Source organism: Pollicipes pollicipes, unplaced genomic scaffold (genome assembly GCF_011947565.3).
Source record: "Pollicipes pollicipes isolate AB1234 unplaced genomic scaffold, Ppol_2.1 Scaffold_7231;HRSCAF=8579_pilon_pilon_pilon, whole genome shotgun sequence".
Lineage (NCBI taxonomy): Eukaryota > Metazoa > Arthropoda > Thecostraca > Pollicipedomorpha > Pollicipedidae > Pollicipes > Pollicipes pollicipes.
In genome coordinates this window covers 29,575,874-29,584,118 of record NW_023597034.1, presented here as the reverse complement: position 1 = coordinate 29,584,118, position 8,245 = coordinate 29,575,874, and the positions used below count along the sequence as shown (strand labels likewise).

General features: G+C 44.2%; 1 protein-coding gene across 1 annotated transcript in view; it reads right to left on the bottom strand.

Moving 5' to 3' along the window:
* Positions 1-8,245, bottom strand: part of LOC119109965 (5-hydroxytryptamine receptor 2A-like) — a 24,903-nt gene that overhangs the window by 2,988 nt on the left and 13,670 nt on the right.

The following is an 8,245-nucleotide window of genomic DNA, read 5'->3' as shown; positions in this document are numbered from 1 at the left end:
ATGGAAGAGTCCGACACGCGTTGACATCCTTGAAATGTATGTATACACACACTTCCAAAAAAATACCCCTGGGGAAAATATGTATCCACATGAATATAATACAAACATGACATCTCCAAAGCCTAGTGAACTCGAAGCTTCCCTAGCAATGTTTTAAATAGCAACACAAATAGCTATACTTCATCTCCGTCAGCCAGCTACAACCCGTCTGTCAGTCAAACACAGTCGGTCTAAAAGGTTTTGCAATGATGCCGTCCTTCACCTACAACATGGACGTAAGCTTAGAACGCTGGCTGCATACACATCAAACACAACATGCTAATTTTTACTGATCCTGTTTCCCTTCATGTTCAATTTACTGACAATAGCCTGAACAGTGTGATCAAGTATTCTGTTATTTTATCAACAAGTCAACCACATGTTAATCCTTGCCCCGACACGGGCAGATTTGTTCGAAAAGATCTGAATCTTGCATTCGCTCACGAGGCAATCGCTTTGAGATGAAAAATGTTACTTTAAGCTGTGAACTGAATCACATTTTTCGTAAATTTTATTAACTGAATCGTGAGTCGACCATTTCTAACAAAGTCGAGTCAAAAGTCATATGGCCGAAATTAGACTCGTAACATGAGAAAACAGCATGCCCCAGACAAATTAGCAGACCATTTGAGGATGTTAAAATGAACAGCATGCAGCATTAGTCATAAAGTGTTTTGCAAAATCAGCACAAAGTTTGTCATTGTAATTTCTAAGCAACAAGCACAACATGGATCATTCCTATCTCAGGTATACCAAATCTTAGCCAGAAACCAGACGATATTACATGGCGTAGACATCCCACATTCCCATATCCTGTGTTAAAACCAATGAAAGATTGCCTACTGCCTTGTCTGCTACATGGGACGGTCATATTTTTAAATGTCAATTGCCACAGCGCTGAACCAATCCACACCTGACCCCTCATTCACTGCATGACTAGGCGCAGGCCGCCAACTGTCTGGCTTAGTGCGGTCTAGTCTACATTGCATGCTATTTAACTTATGGCTCTTTAATTTTGGAACCCGCGTGAGTCATGAGCTGAATGATTCCATGCAAGCATGAGTCTGAACTGAGCTAAATAAAAAAAAACAATTGAACAACTATGAGTAATGAGATGGATTGGATCCCCAAATCGGTGAGCAGGGAGCCACTCCCTCCAAGATCTGCTGAGGATGCCTCTACGGTATGTCGTGCAATCACGCCAAATTTTCAGTGGCTTATGAGGCGTTCGTCGCGCGTGTTTCGATACCAAGTACGCGCCCCAGGCGTTTCTGGTCTCGGAGCAGCGGCGGTTTTGGTAGAACGCTGTGCGGCGATTTACGGCCTGCGCGGGCGGCAACCGACGATGCCGTGGAACGCGTGCATCAACGGGGCCATACGTCATAAAGATATGGTCAAAACATAGTAAACTATAGGCCATTTTACTCAGAACTGAACAAGACACACGGCTGTTGAAGTTTCGTATCACTACAAGGCATAATCTCGCACGGATTAGGCCATAAAGCTGAAAAGTGCGCTTTTCGCGAAACTTTGACATTTGACCTTGCATAATGGGGTCAATTTTTAATCTAGCCACATCCAAATTGCCACCAATCGTGAGATCTCGTTTAGATCAATCCAATGGTATCTTCCGCTAAGCTCTATCGTTCTAGTTTGAAAACGCCAGGAAGGCTCGCATCGACCACCCTGTCAGCCGGCCTTATGAAAAACAGCGTATCAGGGCGAGGGCGAAAGTGGCCGTTATGTTCTTGTTGGCGCTCGTGCGCCTTCTCAGAAGGAAGGCACGCGATTGTTAAAATGTTATGGCTAAGGTCCGGCTCGTTCTGGCCTCTAGCCTGCGTGAAACTGCGAATTGGCCAACAATTCCATATGCATTGGGATCACATCAGTGATTGCGCCAGTTTCATGTACCATTCAATCACTGAAACTTTTGAACATCTGCAATACCGACATAAGACTGATTCTGACAACCCGTGGCGAGGCAGACAATGAGAATCTTGACACTGCCTGTGGTAACACGACGCTCTCGACCGACGGTAAGTCACGTGATTAATGCGTCTGCACTCGGCACTAAATACCATAAGAATGTAAACGCGCATTGACATTTTAAAGTTGCGGTGAGGTGACGATGGTTGGATCTAATGGCTCTTTGCATTACCGTTGCGGACATGTAAGCAGCGTTAGTGTGCTCCATTCAAACTACGCAAGCCAGCCATGGCCTATTGATGAAAATAAAAAACAAGGCATTATATGCTGAACAAGCCCGATTTGACACCTTGAAAGCCCTCGTTCGCATTGTAGGCGTGGTCTGCGAAATCTGAAAACCAGACAACTTGTTTAAACTTGAAAATAAGTAAGATCTTTTTCCGTGGAAAATCCAGTAAGTGATGCGGTTTTACTGTCGAAAGCTTTCTATTTCAATGATAGGTCGTGATCGTTTACCAGATCATGTTTCCGATTGTTTCCAAAAGTGGACATTCGCTATTGACTTACCAGGCAATACGCGAAACAATTGGAAAGTTGTTGTATTCCGCTCCCAGCAAACGGCCTTCTGCCCACCTGAGTCCACGTGTGTTCAGGTGGGCAGAGCTCGCGTCTGTGTGGCAGTACGACCGCATACCGTTGTTTCAGCCATAATATTTCTGTACGGTGTTGTTACAACCCGCGGCTGCTCAGTGAACAGTCACGAGAGTGCTGCAACATCCGTCAAACGCGACATGACTTCTGAAAAAACTTATACAGACTTTGTCTATAAGCGGCATTTTTACTACTGTAAAAACTTATACACGACGTGAGTGTTACGTAAAAAATTGTCATCAAAAACTCATGCGCGACGTGAGTCCTACACGTCCAGATACCTGCTTCAAAAATATAATTTATCTACGTCATTAAGCACACAGTCATTATAGAGTCATTACAAATCTATGCAAAGCTTATAAAGTCTTGTCTTATGCGAAACATCACGTTTACTGCAAAATTCATGCACGACGTGAGTGCTGCACTACAAAGCTGCAAAAACTCGTGCACGACGTGAGTGCTGCACTGCAAAGCTGCACAAACTTATGCTCGCTATTACCTATACAGCAAATACTTACCAGTCTTCACTTATACGCAAACCTCTATTGCGAAAACGCATACAAGATATGAGTACTACACGACAAAACTTATACTGCAATAACATATACCAGTCACTACTTCCACAGCAAATGCGTGACCACAAGTCCCTGCGGTAACAAATGTCGTGTACAAGGCTTTTCAGTGGCAGTAATGCCGTGTAAAACCAATGGCTGCATAAGTATTTAGTAGAAGTATCAACGGGCATAAGTTTTTGAAGCATAAGTTGTTTAGTGTAGCACTGATACCACGTAAGATTCTTTGCAGTAGAATTATATTCGAGTATAAGCAATGTCTGTACATGCTTTTGCAGCAGAAATCATGACGGACATAAATTTTTTAAGTATAAGTTTTGTCGTAAGCACTAATGCCGCGTATAAGTGTTTGCAGCAGACAGCACTGACGTGTATAAGTAATGCTGGCATAAATGTTTGGAGCATAAGTTGTGTTCCGTGGCACTAATGTTTTGTATAAATATTGGCAGTGGAAGGAACGCCGTGGGCACCTCCTGCCAGTGTGAGTTTTGTTGTAGCAATGTTGTCCTAAGAAGCCAAGCCACGCGCTTGTGGAATATATCTGCCGCGCGGAGGACCTTTCAGCAGTAGCACGCAGCTACGCAGCCAAGGCATAACCAGCAACAGGTTGGCGGAGCCGACGTCCCTATGAATCGGAACAGTGTTGGGCGGCGTTGGGTGATTCGTAGACGGCACATGCACCTACGTCATGCAGGTGGCTGCATGGTCTGCTGAGATCTCCCTTAAAAAACTGTAAAATCCCCAGAAACTGATGGATTTGTGGTTTTGAACGAGCGCACGCGGATTGTCCGCACACGATATAACCCGCGCTTTTGGTAGTGTGGTGGTGTCCAGTTTTTGCCGAGGAGGTTAAAATATGCTGATATTTCGTCTCGTTCAAACCTGTCGAATTTTATGGCCTAAGGCAGTTTAAGTGTGTCATTTTGCAGATCAAATGTATTTTCGACAACAAATGTATCAACGAACGGAATAGACCGAAAACGAATGGAAAGGCAGGGGAAGGTATAACATTGAAACATATCGGTACTCTAATTAGCCAAAGATATGTATGCAAATGCATTTGTTAAATTTGATAGTTTTTCATTGGCCACAGTAAACAAATTTGCTATCAAAAAACAAACACGACGCGACTATGAACTGCCGGATGCTATCAATCCGACACGTTTGAGGCTGAAAGGCTGGATAATGTGGCGGACGCTGCCGCACCCGCTTCTGGGTACCTTTGACCAAGTTACGTTCAAATCCGAGAGATGAGACTGTAAGACGGCCTTTTGATCTGTCCTGGAAACGCGGGGTAACGACAATCCGACGCTTTGGAACTTTCCCCAATTGATGCTTCCGCAGCTTCGATCCCGTGGCCACACTGTATATTTAATTAGTTTCTGATGGCTCTCTGTTTGCGCTGAAGCTATGCATTCCAAGGAAATAAAATGTCAACTTGCGCCGTCGGTGATAGTCATTAGTTTCTGCCTTGGCAACTTCAGTTTGGCTTTTATTCTGAACTCTCGAAAAGGCGGACAAAGCCGCTCCCTATTAGACCTAGTAAGGCCTCGGAGAGTAAAAGATTGAACTCCAAGCATCTAAAATCACTTGGAACGGTTCCAGGTCGGTCCATCAAACTTTCAGAGTCGATTAACACACGCTTGAATTGCCGGCTAAACGCGACACGCTCGGGTAGGGGCCCAAATGACCACCTTAAGACCAGACTGACTGACCACCAAGAATTATGAGCGCTGGAGCTACAAAATTCACGAGGTAGGCAGGTTCATATGTGAACTCGCATGGCTTATACTTTCGGATCCCTAGGTCTTTACCTCCAGGAAAGCAAGGTCTAAAAAGACAAAATTCCAGATCGATGTCCGAAGTGCCTTAAGATCTGGTCGCGCAAGGACATGTGTCCCAGATACCTGATCTAATCAAAAGATCACTGGTTTGGCCATTAAAAGGTCACAGTGATCAGAAAATCCGAGATTATTTTGATGTTTTAATGCAAATGAGCATGAAGGATTACGTGCTCGTTATGGGCCTAAACACGGGATTACGTTGCTCGGTACGGGCCTAAACACGGGATTCATTCAGCACGGGTTCATCTGGATCATTTTAGGTCAGTGGCCTCCTCTGGCTTTCCAGAAGCCGAAATACAATCTCTGTTGACGTCCCTGTGATGGACAATTTTTTATTATTACCCATAAATCAAGCGATCCAGCGAAAAGCTAGCTGGTTATTACCTTGGTCTGACCTTCGCAGTTGTCCCAAGGTCAGTGGTAAAATCGCCGTTCTAAACACAACTGGCTAGTAGAATGAGATACTATCTCAAACACTTCGTCAAACACTCCGTCGTCGCTTCAAGGTTGAACGATTCCACAGGACTGGCCTCACTGACAGTCATGGCTGACAGTGACCTGTCATAGGTCAGCGAACATATACAAGGAGGCACAGGAAGGCTGGCAGTTGGAGTAGTCTTGAGGCAGGGTCCATCACATTTGACCTTAAGCAGAGCGTTAAATGCAACATTGGGCAATAATTCAACATGTATGGAAGCTCATGAGTGAGTATTGCCATATATAAATCACTGAGGACTTTCGGCGGGGCACTATGCTAGGGACGAAATCGAAATAAACACATGATTAATGACAACCCTGCGTCAGGACGGGTTAGCAGGATATTGGAAATGTTTCCGTAAACACGGCCCTCCCGACCGGCCGGGTAGTCACCTGTTCACTACGCCCAGCGCGCCACACTTACAGCCTGAGGATTAGAACACGTATGACCATTTGGACGGTGTGGTGAGCTGAACTTTGGCTGTGGACAGCAACAAACGTTCTTGAGCTTTGGAAATACACTGATCGGATTTTGAAATGCCTTATTGATATAAATTAAAGTGCAGCAACAGCCTATCAAAACATCACTGAACAGCATGGAAACGTGCCGACGGGGGGGGGGGGGGGGGGCAGCCAAAGCCTTGGTAAAGGAGGAAGCAGGGGGGGGGGGGGGCGTAGAGTTGACAAAGGACACATCTGAAAGTGAAAGCCCCCTCAACCAAAATCTCCGGATTCACCCCCTGTATGTTTGAGGACATGATTTTCTTTGTTTTAAACTTATTTTTACCATACCCTAACCGGAACAAGAAGCCAGAAGCTCGCGGAAGACGCAATTCTGTTGATTGTATTTAGGGTCATTAACTGGGGGAGCGGGCTTTACGTGACTGCTTGTAATAATCTTCTTCCGGCGCTTTTTAAATAGCAATGGTTTAGCGGGCTCTTCTAAAGTGGGTAGAAATCAGAGCCATTACAATTTTTCTGGGTTCAACAAAAGATATTGACGGTACCGTGGACGTGATTGAGGTAAATTGCTATGGTACCACAAATTTGCATAAAATGGGCAGCCCATGTTCGTGTGGGAGTGTCCAACCTTCGTTCAGAATTGATGAGTTATAAAGATTTTGCAACATGGTCTTGAGCTTGCACGCTCGCAAGCCTTGCAAACAAAACAAAAAATGACATCCGGTGTTGCAGTCTCCATAGGCCGCGCAGCATCGAAACATTTGAACGCTTTAAGACGTCAGTGACTACGTTTGAAACGCAGTCAGGACCTTTATTTCACCTATGCCAATTCACATCGATAAGAGCCGTTTTTGCGATGGATTAGAACCCTGTAAGTTTTTTATAATGAAAAAAAATTGCTAGACAGTGTTAACATATGGTTTACCACCACAACAAGCAAAATATATTTCAATTTCATGACAATCAATAGCTAACCACGCGTTTATCAAACTCAGGATTAGCTTATTGTACGGCAAACGAAACTCTGCAAATATCTTTTCTTTTTGTCCCTGCCATAGCATATCCTGTGTTCACCCCCTACGTGCGCGTATTTTGACCCTTTGTTATGGTGTCGTATATTTGCCAGTTAGTCATGTTTACTCCATTTACACTCCCAGTTTCTACGCCCTTCTTAAGCCATTCCATTTTCAGCCTGATCTCCGTCATAACTAGTAGTACTGCCCTATTTGCTGGGCCATAATACGTGGTCTTTGTTAAAGCTTGCTATTAAGGCGTTAGGCTGGTTGAAAGCCAACTATTACCCCTTGATGCCATGATTCGTGCTGCGTACTCTAAACACGAATAACTCAATGGTCGTGTATCTATTGACCTTGAGTACAACGTGGCCATTGAATTGGAGGAATTCGTGTGGCGTTTCTATGTCACACAGCTTTGGACAACTTAAAATTAGGCACCGTGAAATATTCTGCTCAAGGCTGCGTGCGCCTAGGTAAAAAAAGTGAGACTTTTTGCTTCTTTGTCGTCTGCTCATCTTAGCGCGTTGACGCAATTCAGGTAGTGTTACCTGAAATTTGAAGTTCTACAGTAACGGTTGGTGCCGGTACTTGATATGGTGATTGTTTTTTATGTATTGTCAAATTGTAAGTTAACATTACAATCACGTTTACATGTTTTATTTTAGAATTAGCAAGTGCCAGACTGTCCCTTGTATCCCATGTAATAGCATGTTTTTATATTAGCGCTATTTGCGGTAAGTGATTTTGGTCCGCCGAAATTCATTATCTGGTCAACTGGTCAAACATCCAGATCCACCGAGCAGTTGCACTCTACCAGGCTAAGTTCCGTACATCATCCAAAAAAGGTACCGGGCTGACAACGTGTTAAGTTAACTTTGCTCAACGGTCTTGCGTAACGAGGGTTACACAGCGGTGAAGATCACACCGTACTGAGACCAGAGTAATTTTACAGTGTCTTGGTTGTTTCTGTATTTTCCACTATCGACCAACGGTATGGAGCAGAAAAGCAAGAGTCACATCGGTGCTGATAAATATCTTACCGGTCTAGTGTGAGTCTGGCGTCAAATTATTCATGGACACGTTCATTCACGGTCGGTAGTCGTCATTCAACGTTGTTTTCATACTTAGAAACTACAAACTAAACTATAAATTTGTCACTAACTGCGAGTGGACCACGGAGTGAATCACACAGCATACGTTTCATGATAACGGACCTTACATTTGAGCGATAAAACGACCCAGTACAGTGTATTCAAGA